The 13,701-nt window shown below is 48.2% G+C and overlaps 1 protein-coding gene across 3 annotated transcripts in view; it reads left to right on the top strand.

Moving 5' to 3' along the window:
* The window catches only part of LOC105700102 (peroxisomal leader peptide-processing protease), a 69,331-nt gene that overhangs the window by 30,251 nt on the left and 25,379 nt on the right, over window positions 1–13,701 (top strand). The window lies entirely within an intron of this gene.

Raw genomic sequence — 13,701 nt, 5'->3', positions numbered from 1 at the left:
GCACCGTGACGCAAATCGACCGCTCGCTCGATCACTCACCGACGATCGCGATTTCCGCGGAAGAAGGGAACTCGTATGTGCCCTTGGGTCGAGTTTTCGCGTTCTCTTTGATGAGCGACGCGCGGGGTTGGGGGCGCTCTTTAATTAGGCTCTGGTCTACGGAATTATGACATCCCGAGTCGCTTTCATAGGAATCCATCTTCCGGGTTTTTCGGGATATCTGCTATGGGTAATCGCGTATATAATAGTGCTGCTTTGTAAGGCTGTTTTGCTGGAAATGTGATGTTGCATGTGTCCGCGACTGGGCGTCAATTTGCAAATTTCTACGATTGAATCAATTGGCATTGTCTCCGGGTTTGACGTATGTGCGCGTTGCGCTCCTTACTCGTCGAGTGTCGTAAGCGTTTATTTCCGTGAAAATTGGGTTCGAGGGGATTAATGGCGGGTTTTGTCGCGTTCTTATCGAGTGGGTGGAATAGATTTGCAAGGTCTTGGTTGTTGGTGGATCGGATGGGCCGATCGATTCGCGATCGATTCTATCCGATCTGGACCCGAGGGACTGCTAAATGGCGGCATCCCACTGGAGCTGATCTCCGCTGCGGCTTTTACTTCCGCGAGGTTGCGACACGCCTCCTGCACTTTCCCGCTCGTGGGAACGTGCGTGGCTTGACTGACGATTTTTAATCCGATCGATANTAAATATATAGAAAATATAAGACAAATATTTTGTGCTACCAGGGAAGCGAGGAAGGACGAAATTCAGATTACGCGCAGAATTTAACCCTTTTGGTTGCTTATCTGTACACGCTCGAAAATCATTATCGGCGACGGAGTAACTATTGAAGATAGTATCATGTGAGAAAATTTCTAATGTTTATTATGTGCAACATGTGTTAAAGTGTACCGCAGCGGATGGATCGAGTCCTCGATTAGCGAACGATTTCATTGAACGTTATCGATGCCCCATCCTAAATCTCTGGTCTGTCGGATTGTCTTTTATTATCTCGAGGCCTGTCGACCGCAGCATCCCAAAGCGGTCCACGACGGGAGCACGCCTCTAATCAATGAGGCTCCCTCGTTTTTCTTGAATGGTCTTATCGCTCCGCGCACTCGAGCGATACGGCCCAGATATCTGCCCGGCAATATTTACATCACTCCTCCCGAAATACCCGAGTCGTCAAATGAAGAACTCGAGGAGAGGAAAAAGATGAGCATTATCATAGTCGCCAACTGCGTAGATACATCCGAGTTCAAGGCACCGAGCCGAGCGCTCTCCCATTTGCATACGTCCATGAGTCAAAGGCCCGGGGATACCGATTTCGGAAATTAAAGTTCCAGGACACGCGTTTAAGGAGATGTGAAACCCCCTTCAAATCAGTCGACTCGAATACAACACTTTCTTTTAACACTATTTCTACCACGATTTTGTATATACCTATTTCGACCAAAAGGTTCTGATGAGCTGGAGGAAAATGATACCGCTAAATAAATTCAACAATTATTATACGAAAACTCAAAACATTAATTGAGATAAAATTATTAAACTTTGAAAATAATTTCAAGTTAAAATTTTAAAAAGTGTCTTTTGACACCTTTGGTAAAAATAGTGGTAAGGGTATTAGACCAAACTTTCCGAAACTTTGACACATCACTCCTGATCATCTAAGAATTGTCTCGACACGTTCAAAATTTGGATTTTTGGAAAAAATTCTTTAACTTATCCCAGACCAGACCGGATGTGAAAGTGGCATCCGAAGGCTCAATCGTTCATAAAACTTATCTACGAACTGGGTGTCTCAAATCGTTTCATACTTTAAAACGTGAATATGGAGACCCTAAGGTAGGTCCTAAAACTCGGAAAATTTCATTTTTTATCAACTATTTTTAAAATACCTATAAACAAATTAGAAAAGAATTGAAATTTCATGAATTTCGGGACCTTCCTTATAGTCTTCCTATTCACGTAGTAAAGTTTCAAACTATTCGGTAAACCGAGTTGGGAGAAAAGTTTTATTAACAAAACCTCTTCGATGCCACTTTCACATCACCTTAATAACACCATTCCGATCGTTTTTCCCCACCGGAAGACCTCTTTTCGTCCCCGATACCCGAATCAGCCCATCTAGTTGGCTGTCGCGAGATGTGCCAAAAATATTTCGTTAAAATTAAAAATATCCCCTCCCTCTCTCTCTCTCGTTAAGTTTCCACGTAAGAGCACATAAGTGGACGTTTACTTTGCCGTATACTTAAGTGACGTCAACGTCCACGTGTTCCGTTATGCGAATAAAAGCCAACGACTGTTCCGCCGCGATCCGGCTGTCGATCCTTGGGCTCGTTGCCGGAGAACTCTCCTTCATTTTTCACCTCTCCCGTTTTCCCTCTCCTCTTTTATCCTTCTTCCTTCTCTCTTTTATTACTCCCCTCTTCACTTTTCTCGCGTGTCGCGACTCGCGGCCGATTTCCATCGACGTCTTCCTCCTCCGAGGAATATCTCCACTCGGGAGACTTTCCAATGGTGATTCATTCGATGAGGCTTCGCGTAATGAGCTACGGGGATTCGATTACGTGCAATTACGTGTGTACACACATCTCGTGGTATATTTACTACGCGATACCCGCTCGGATTCGTTTCCGCTGATTCGGACCGCCGCGGGGAAAAAAACCGGCGCTTAACGGACGGCCGAGCTAGTTATATTTCCGCGACGCGGAATCCTGGATTCGCGGAATCCCACCGCGTCCTTACGATGTATCTTTTAGCCTTCCGGAAAACCGGCGGAGGTTTTCCAGGCCGTTTGTCTCGGGGAAACTGGAGCTCTTTTCATCGCCGGCTCGAGTGCGTGATCAGGAAACTCGGCAGAGTTTCGCGCCAAATACATTTACAAGCCATGCGCGAACGGCACCGAATACTTTACGCCAAAGTTCGGCTCGTCAATTCGATAAATATTTTTCTCCTCGAATAAGAGAACTTATTATGGACTCATATCTGGCATAATGAAAGTACGTTCCGTTTTGTAGAGCCTGTAATTTTTTTCAGATTTTTTAGATCTTTCATATATATTGCGCTCGCATAAGGTTTTCCAGGCCGTTTGTCTCGAGGAAACTGGAGCTCTTTTCATCGCCGGCTCGAGTGCGTGATCAGGAAACTCGGCAGAGTTTCGCGTCAAATACATTTACAAGGCATGCGCGAATACTTTACGCTAAAGTTCGGTCCGTCAATTCGATAAATATTTTTCTCCTCGAATAAGAGAACTTATTATGGANATATATATATATATATATATAAGTCCGGGGTTGATTGCACCAACTGTGATTATCGTGTAATTTCTAACCATGATTAGTTAACCGTGGACCAGCGAAATTCGCGTTATACCGATGAAAATCAGGCTAACCAAAGATTAAAATCAGCTGTTCGATAACCACCTCGAGTCGGGCGATTGGCTCTAATCACGCGTTAAGTAATCTTCGATTAAAGACATTAACGCTAATGTTGGTGCAACCGGCCCTGAAAGCAGTCAATGGCAAGTATGGAAATTCATACCGTGGACGGTCTGACGATTACCACTTTTTCCACTAATTTCCCCCCGCGTACCTGAGGTACAGAGATTGCAGTTCGTGCGATTATATTTATTTTCCGGGTATGCAAATATTTTTATTTTCCCTACCATTGCATATTTCCCTGCACCGAAACCCCTCGTTTCACGGAACCGGAGATTTACGGATTGTCGGAAACTTTGCAGCGTGTTACTTGCCCGCGATACAAGTGGATACTTAAAATCCAGTATGCAGCTCGCAAGCTGATGAAATCAGGTCATGTGTTTCTTTAAGCCATAACGATCGACGCATTCTCACTTGAGACTAAGCCTCTGAATATTCGAAACGCACGCGTTAAGCACGCACCTCGCATACCGTAAGTGGTTAAAAGTGGCCGGTCGTAACAATGGCGGTCTAAAGTTAGAAGAGTTGACTGACGAGTGCAAGGAAATACCGATAAATAAATCTCATGGTCCTCGCTAAGCCGTTATCGCCCTCGCGATGACATTAATCGAACTCGATGAATTAATTAATTCTCCACTATTGCCACAATATTAATATAGATAAATTCGAAACGCACGCGTTAAGCACGCACCTCGCATACCGTAAATGGTTAAAAGTGGCTGATCGTAATAATGGCGGTCTAAAGTTAGAAGAGTTGACTGACGAGTGTAAGGAAATACCGATAAATAAATCTCATGGACCTCGCTAAGCCGTTATCGCCCTCGCGATGACATTAATCGAACTCGATGAATTAATTAATTCTCCACTATCGCCCGAATATTAATATAGATAAATTTGAAATGCACTAGTTAAGCACGCACCTCGCATACCGTAAGTGGTTAAAAGTGCGAAACACGTGCGATGACATTAATCGATCTCGATGAATCAATTAATTCTCCACTATCGCTCCAATATTAATATAGATAAATTCGATACGCACGTGCGCTGACACTAATCGATCCGGATGATTTAATTAATTCTCCATTATCGCACCAATATCGATACAGACACCTTTATCATGCATATCGTAGTCGCGCGTGTGACGCCGACCGCTTTGCGAGCGAGCATTAAAATATTCGGCTGGAAACCTTTGATACGTTACGAAACGCGTACCGCGTTGCTCAATGGAAGCAGTTCACGATAAGGCGATACCGATCGACGGTTATAAATAGGCGTCACACCGATCGCGATTTATCATCGCAAGCGGCTCCTTTATCGTTCGATTACGTGATACAATTCGAGCCGCGTCGTCGCGCCAATTGGACGAGACGAGCCAAGTGCTCAATGCTCGAATCGCGACAATGTAACGAAGGGAAATAATCAGAGGGGTAATTTCTACCGAGGTTCGCTAAGAAGAATTATTCGGACGAAGCGCCGAGGAAAAGAATGATTTTAAGCGAAATTCATTCCCCAAGTACCGCGCATCTTTGCCCGGTATCATTGATACCGATTTCTGAAAGCGAATTTTTAACAGTCGAATTTTAGTATTAAGAATCGCGACAATGTAACGAAGGGAAATAATCAGAGGGGTAATTTCTACCGAGGTTCGCTAAGAAGAATTATTCGGACGAAGCGCCGAAGAAAAGAATGACTTTAAGTGAAATTCATTCCCCAAGTACCGCGCATCTTTTCCCGCTATCATTGATACCGATTTCTGAAAGCGAATTTTTAACAGTCGAATTTTAGTATTAAGAATCGCGACAATGTAACGAAGGGAAATAATCCGAGGGGTAATTTCTACCGAGGTTCGCTAAGAAGAATTATTCGGACGAAGCGCCGAGGAAAAGAATGATTTTAAGCGAAATTCATTCCCCAAGTACTGCGCATCTTTGCCCGGTATCATTGATACCGATTTCTGGAAGCGAATTTTTAACAGTCGAATCACCGTATTTTAGTATTAAGAATCGCGACAATGTAACGAAGGGAAATAATCCGAGGGGTAATTTCTACCGAGGTTCGCTAAAAAGAATTATTCTGACGAAGCGCCGAGGGAAAGAATGACTTTAAGCGAAATTCATTCCCTAAGTACCGCGCATCTTTGCTCGGTATCATTGATACCGATTTCTGGAAGCGAATTTTTAACAGTCGAATCACCGTATTTTAGTATTAAGAATCGCGACAATGTAACGAAAGGAAATAATCCGAGGGGTAATTTCTACCGTGGTTCGCTTAGAAGAATTATTTGGACGAAGCGCCGAGGAAAAGAATGACTTTAAGCGAAATTCATTCCTTAAGTACCGAGCGCGCGAAAGAATAATTAATAATAATTAATATTAATTCCCTTCAGTTTCGAGGTTTCACTTCGACCTCGCGCCGATTTTTCTCTTTTCCTTCCCGCCAAGGACGGCTTTTTCGGGAGTGGGAAAAATTCTACGAAAATCGAGACGAGCCTCCTGGGGGCAGTGAAAGCGGCGGAGAGCGTTCGACTCGAATCACCGACTCGATTGGCTTCCAAAGATAGAAGCGGCTCGAGAGACGTCTCGAGTGCTCCTGGAAGCTCGAAAGTTGCATTAACGAGTCCACGAGAGAAACGGATACGGCGAGAGAGCTTTCGCCGACTTCAAAGGCCCGGCCCTGGAAAAGGGGTAAGGTCAGTGATGGGCGCCACGGTATCCCGTGATAACGATAATAGGAACCGCGGCCAAATCGACGTCTAGGCGCATTTACATAAATCTCGGGAACGCGTGTAAACATTTATCCCAGCACCCACGTCACTTCCGTCATCGCCGTTACCTTATCGAGGCCGGGATAAACGCGGAGGTATTTCCGTCGAATGCTTTCTCCTGCGGCGTGGGAAAAATGGAGAAATGGCGGGCGCTCTTGATATGCCGGCTGATAGAGGTGGGGAAGAGAGAGAGGGAGAGCGGAAACTCGAAGAAGAGTATATCTTCTCCTCGGCTCATCGTCGAGATATCCGGGGAGCTCGTCAAGGCGAGACTTCGAGTTGTAAAATCGCGAAGGTCGAAAAATCGCCGATTTTACCGGCACTGCAGGGCCGCGTCTCGAATCACAATGACCCGAGATTTTTTTTTCTGGAATTTTTATTCTTACGGAATCGAGACACGGAGGATCGGAAATGGGAACCTACCTCACCGGAACACGGTCCCCTTTTAAAAGGAATTCCCTCCCGTCATGGACACGGCCGCGATGAAATTCCCTTTCCGGTACGGACAATTTAAATAGATCTTTTTTATTCATCCCCGTTCAAATCGTTCCGCGAACCGCACGCACGCGATTAGCATTACACAAGATCATTCCACCGTCGCGGGATTTTTTAAACCCTATCTAGAAGTGTCTAATAAGCGTCGCGGACTTTGCGACACTTTTTGCCACCGCGACTCCACTGAACCGGCACAACTAAACCGGGCTGACGTGTCATCCGCATCATCGAAATCAATTTCAACCTATGACCGATTATCTGCGAACCTTGCGTCTTCGTTTATCTCTCTTGCCCTTTTTTTAGATCATAAAAGGCACCTCATCACTTGAAATTCGTGCGATCCCTCGTATTCGGGGTCGACGTTGGGCGTCACTGTTGCCTTGATCTCTTGCAAGATATGGAATAAAAAAAAAAGGATATCTTCAGCAAGAAATATAAAATAAAATTACCTCGATCGTCTAAATTTTCCCAGCTCAGCATTTGACCGTTGCAAACGAGGGGGTATTCGTTCAGGAAATCATGGATTTTGACACTCGAAATCACGTGGAAATCAGCCGGAAATGCTAAGCAGAAATTATTGGAAATCGTTGAAAATCACCGAGAACTGTCGCGATTTCAAGGCCGAGCGTCGCTTATTACCGCATCGCATTGTTTATCATATGAAACCAAACGCAATCGGCTCTCAAGGAAGGAAATCATTTTTACTGATTCCCAGGTGAATATATCCCCTCGGTTGCAAAATGATCTAAACTGCTCAGTATCCCAGTAACCGAGGAAATTGAAAATGAGGGATTTCAAGGCCCAGCGTCGCTTATTACTGCATCGCATTGTTTAACATATGAAACTAAAGGCAATCGGCTCTCAAGGAATTAAATCATTTTCACTGGTTCCCAAGTGAATATATCACCTTGGTTGCAAGATGATTTAAACTTCTCAATATCCCAGTAACCGAGGAAATTCAAAATGAGCGATTTCAAGGCCCAGCGTCGCTTATTAATGCATCGCATTGTTTATCATATGAAACCAAACGCAATCGGCTCTCAAGGAAGGAAATCATTTTTACAGATTCCCAGGTGAATATACCCCCTTGGTTGCAAGATGATCTAAACTTCTCAATATCCCAGTAACCGAGGAAATTGGAAATGAGCGATTTCAAGGCCGAGCGTCGCTTATTAATGCATCGCATTGTTTATCATATGAAACTAAAGGCAATCGGCTCTCAAGGAATTAAATCATTTTCACTGGTTCCCAAGTGAATATATCTCCTCGGTTGCAAGATGATCTAAACTTCTCAATATCCCAGTAACCGAGGAAATCGGAAATGAGCGATATGGCGACTCGCCTTCGCAGTCGCCAGGGTCGACGCCGGGCGTCGTTCCGCCCCGGCGAGGCCTTAACCGGAGCAAGAAATGCGGACCTTCGGAAGGGTCTCTCGGCACGGCCCCGTTTACTTTCGCCGCAAGGTTAGGACACGAAACGACCTTACGGAAGAGCCGGCTCCGTCGGCTCCGAGGTGTACAGGCAACGCGAAAAGGCGTCGGAGGCGTCGGTGCGAGCAAACGAGAGGTTACCTTCGAATTCGCGTATCCGGTGAGGGGTCGTCCCTCTCGGTTCCTCTCGTCGCTCTATGCCCGCCTCGTTGCGAAGTACCTCTGGGCAGTTCGCAGTATCCGCGGGGTTCCCGATCTAAACAGTCGATCCCTACTTCCACCTCGAAAATTTCCGGCGATTTTTCGACAACTTGTCGATAAGGTGACGCCAAAGTGGCGTCAAAGGGGCCTCGCTTATCAAACTTATCTCCAAATTGTTTCCCGCGAATCGTTTCAAACTTAATGTGGCGGCTACAAGGAAGGTCCTGACACCCATGAAATTTCAATTAGAAAAATCTCTTTGGAGAAATATAAAAAATTGTTTATGGCTAATGAAATTCTATGTCAGGACCTTCCTTGTAACCTCCATATTCATCTAGCGAAATTTCAAGCGACTCGGTGCATCCAGTTCGGAGGAAAGCTTCATGAACGATTGACCCTTAATTAAAAAAATTTCTTTGGAGAAATTTCAAAAATTTTTCATGACTAATGAAATTCTATGGATGTAAGGACCTTCCTTGTAGCCTCCATATTCATGTAGCGAAATTTTAAGCGACTCGGTGCACCCAGTTCGGAGGAAAGCTTCATGAACGATTGACCCTCAATTAAAAAAATTTCTTTGGAGAAATTTCAAAAATTTTTCATGACTAATGAAATTCTATGGATGCCAGGACCTTCCTTGTAGCCTCCATATTCATGTAGCGAAATTTCAAGCGATTCGGTGCACCCAGTTCGGAGGAAGGTTTTATGAACGATTGACCCTTCAGATGGCACTTCGACATCCCCATAAAGAGGGTCCACGGAGAAGATAACGAGGAGGAGAATCGTGGATAAATCGGCGTAGATCGAGCGAATCGTAACCAAGAGAGACCCCGTGGCCCAGTTTCGCGGAGGCCGTCCAAGGAGTCCCAAGACCGACTCCGGTCTCGGGAGTCGCAATTGGGCTCATAGTGCTTGTTCCCTATCTTTGCCATTAGAGTAATGATAAAAATACCGTCGGCATTAAGGGGTCCACTCGGGCGGTAGCGACGACATTCGTGAAGGAAACCGTCAGCTGATTGGGCACTTGCGATACGGTGACTGCAGTCACGCCGCGTAGCGCGGTTCGTATCCTTTGACGGCTCGGTGGCCTTGCTCTTGACTGGCAACATTTCGGAGGGAGAGTTTCCTCCCGGCTCGTTCTCGACCTCGGAAGGAGCATCTCTAAATATATCCGCGCCTAGTCTCGCCCCAATTTCGCATCTAATTTCTGCCCCGTGGACCGAGTCCTTGAGCCTCGTGGACTAATTCCTAAGGCGCGGCCAGCCGCACGAGTCCGTTCGGTCCTTATCGTCACCCGAGAGTCATTGAGCTGAAAAACAAACGGAATTACAGGAACGGCAGTAAACCGTTGACCTTTCATTCACGGCCGGGCGAAGTGAAATGATATCCTTCGGATAAGGCCCCGCCGACTTCCGCAGTCCTTATCGCTCTAGTAACGTAAACGCGCGCCGTGGGAGCAACCGTTGGTTGCGTCGGTGCTCGCGGTTCCGTTGTACATGGACATTTAATCCCCGGACCCTTATGGTGGCAACGATTCGAGTACAGGTCGCGAAGCCCTCGCCAACGCGTGCGCGGAAGGAAACCTAACCTCAAAGGACACCCCGCGCGCTATGAGTATGGCATTGAAGCGGACGTTACCTATAATTTCGCTGATTTGGAATATCTCTTCCCAGCTTGATGCGGCGCATGAGAGCGCGAAAGGGTGGCAGGCTCCGGGCGAGTTGCGGGAGGGTCCACCCTCCCCGGGGGGCGCCACCCGCGAGGTCGGGAAGAAAGGGCCCGCGACGCGACCGGTCGCTCTCCTGGGGGCGCGACGCGATCGGTCGGTCTCCCGTCGCGGCGGACGCGGCTCGCCTCCGGGCGAAGCTTCACCCGTTTTCGCTCCGGACGGTCACGTAGCAGAGGAGGCCCTGTCCGGTCCCGTCGACGATCCTCATGGTCTCGCTGCGCGGAGGGTCCGCGGGCGCGTCTCCGCCGAGGGCTCGCCGGAAGTTCGAACGGCGCGGGCGGATCCAGCGCGCGCGCGCGGATCCCGCGGCGTCGCGAGCGCCAGCTGGCGGCGGCGCGGCGAACCGCCGCGCTCTATCGGGGGCTCCGCGCGCTGATGGGTTAATCTCCGTATCCGTGCCAGTCGCGGCGGAGCCGCGGCCAATTTTCTCACGGCTTTATTTCCGTCACCGGGCCGAGCGGCGCGGCCCGATTCGGGATTAGGACCTCGTCCTTCGGCCGTCCTCTCCTCTCCTCTCTTCCCTCTTCCTCGGCGAGGTCCCTTCGGAGCGGTCCTGCCCCGGGCTTCCCGAAGTCACTCCGTCGACGCGGCGGCTGCGCATGCGCCCGGTACGCCCGAAACGCGGCTCGGCCCTCTCGAGCCCCGACTGTCCGCCTACGACGTGCGACTCTACTTCGGCCGGCGCAACCGTAACGCGACTACACGCATCCATCCTCGCCCGCTTCCCGCCGCGTCGCCCGCGCCGCCCGCGCCCCTCCCGCCGCCTCAGGGATTAGGTGCTCCGTAGGTGTGTAGGATAGGTACTTAACGCGGTTAAGAGCCCTCTTCGCCGCCGACTGGCGACCTCCTCCGGGGACACCGACGCGCATGCGCGCCGCGCTTTCGGGCCCGCCGGACCCGCTCGCCTTGCGGCCCGACCGCAAGCGGTCGTTGCCGCGACGCGGACCTCCTTGGCCGGCCGATTACCCACGCGAGGTCGGGCCTCCTCAAGGCGGAATATGAATTCCTGCGACGCGCTTTCCCGCGAAAAGACCGATTTAAAAACTGATATGTAAATTATCCGCGACGGGAACTCCCGTCTGCGCGAAATCGACGTATTTCCATCTTATCTGCCTCCAAATAATATTTCCATCTTATCTGCCTCCAAATAATATTTCCATCTTATCTGCCTCCAAATAATATTTCCATCTTATCTGCCTTCTCGATCGGCATTTATCGAATCGTCGAATATCCCGAGGTATTTTCGAAATTCCTTGGGAAAGCGGTGCTTCCCGGAAGGACCCGCACGCGGCGCGGAATTCCCGGTCGTGCTCTTCTTTCTGAAGATATCGATGTATTCTCGAATACGTGAAAGTCCCGCCTAGGCGGGACGCTTTCCCTTTCCGTCTCCGGGAATTTTGCGAAACTTCTAAGTAGAAGAGCCCCTCGGGTGGTCAGACGCGAGGTTTAGGCGGAAGTGCGGGGAAACCGGGATTCCTGGAGGACCTAGGCCGCAAGCGGTCGGCGCGCCGCTCCGGCCGCGTCGCTTCCGCTCGAGGAAAGCGAATCTCCTTCGCCGGTTAACGCCCAATGTCCTTTCGCATCCTCGAGGCCAATGCTCCGTCGAGATCGTTGCCCTGCCCACGGTTAGACCAGATTTCGAATCCCGTCGCGTCCGGATCGCCATTTTCTCTTCCGCACCGTGTCGCTCCGTTAACGAGGAGGAGCCCTTGTCGATTTATTCCGAAAGTCCTCCGGCAGGGAAAAGGACGACCGCGCCGACACGGTTTCTGGAAGGCGACGGGCGCGGGTGCGCGCGCATCGTGGCTCCCTCCCGCCGCGCGCATGCGCCGACCGGCGCCCTCGTGTATTGGTTAATGCCCGCCAAGACGCGGCGCGAACCGCTTCCCGGAACTCCGACAGACCCGCGCGCGTGCGCGCGCATCGTCCGTCCCGGCAAATCCAAATATTATGATCGACCCCCGAATCCCGCGCCTCCACCGACCCTGCAACGCCCACTTAAGAACCACGCGTTTCCGCTGTTTTCGAGCGGAAAACCTGGCCAATCTTGACGCCGAATTTCCTCGACGTTACCCAGAATCGATAATCATCCGATGATGAAATTCGGAACTAAGGCAGTCGGCACAATCCCGGAAAATTCAACTATTAAGGTGATATGAAAGGGTCAATATAAATATATATATATGTTACAGTGAAACACCGAAATCTGGAGAATGTCGACTTTCACCGGTGAATGTCAACATTCACATAGTCGCCCATTCACGGTCATTCACCATTCACCATTTCGGTCATTCACGGTAACATATATATATATATAGATTGATATAGTTCGTACTCTGGTGTTCCTGTTTCTATATACTTCATTTCTGAAATCTCTTGGAAAGATAAACTGCGTCACGGGACCACGATGGTCACGGGTGACCATAACTAACAAGTAAGGTTAGGGTCGATCTCTCCGATTTGATTTTATATCATAATATGTTATAATATGATATTATAATATGTTATAGTAGACTAAAAACTAAGTGATACGTATTTTTTTTTATCTGCCATTAAACACTTTAAGGGGGTGAAACCACCATCCAAAGTAATGATATTTAGGGGTGGCTCACCCCTTAATTTTTTTTGTTTTAATTGAGAAAATTATATTTTTAATTTCTCGTTATGAGAAAACTTTTCCAGGTATTATGTTCTTGATGGTGAAACTGCCAAATCGCCCCTTGATATGACTTACTTTGGATGGTGGTTTCACCCCCTTAAAGTGTTTAATGGCAGATGAAAAAAATACGTGTCGCTTAGTGTTTAGTCTACTATAACATGTTATAAAAGAAATCAAATCGTATAGATCGACCTGGGAAACCTTCCTTGTAAGAGAAATGTGCTATTGGCAAGATCGTACCGTTATTTCAATATATTTCACAGTTCTTTGGGATTATACAATGTTTAATATGAAATTTCTATTGTGGCCCCCTGATGTAAATTCAAATTTCTTTATATGTATTTTAAAAATAGTTTATAAAAAATGGAATTTCGGGAGTTTCAGGACCTACCTTAGGGTCCCCATATTCACGTTTTAAAGTATGAAACGATTTGAGACACCTAGTTCGGAGAAAAGTTTTATGAACGATTGAGCTTTCGGATGCCACTTTCGCATCCCCTTAATCGACGTTACGACGGGAGGCGAGGAGATGCACCTCTAGGGCGCCCTATTCTCGGGGGCGGAAAATCGCCCCCGCGGGGCGAAGTCAGTGATATCATCCGCGGAGTAGTGCCAAGAAGCAATTGAGTCGAATTAAGAGATAATTAGTCCGACCGAGGGGACTGCGCAGACAGCTGGGCGCGCTTCGCTCGAATGCCTTTGCCTCTGACGCGATTTCGTTCCAGCGATCCGCGACGCTCCTCGTTAGCGTCCAATGATCCGCAAGGATGAGAGGGCTCGCGAGGCCGCCGAGCTGCGAGAAGCTTCCAAGCCTTCGGCCGAGATCGCCTCGAGCACCGAGATGTACGTGCTTACGAATCTTCGCGTTCTCCACATACGCGCACCTACATATCTCAGGTACTCCAGGTACTTATGTACAAAAGGCATTGCGCGCGTAGAATATTTCACGCGCTGGACGTTCACCGAGATTAAGGCGATGGGAAAGTGG

This window comes from Orussus abietinus, unplaced genomic scaffold (assembly GCF_000612105.2).
Source record: "Orussus abietinus isolate OABI.00-Male unplaced genomic scaffold, Oabi_2.0 scaffold230, whole genome shotgun sequence".
NCBI classification, from domain to species: Eukaryota; Metazoa; Arthropoda; class Insecta; order Hymenoptera; family Orussidae; genus Orussus; species Orussus abietinus.
Note: the sequence above shows the minus strand (reverse complement) of the source record. Positions and strands in the feature narration are given on the sequence as shown.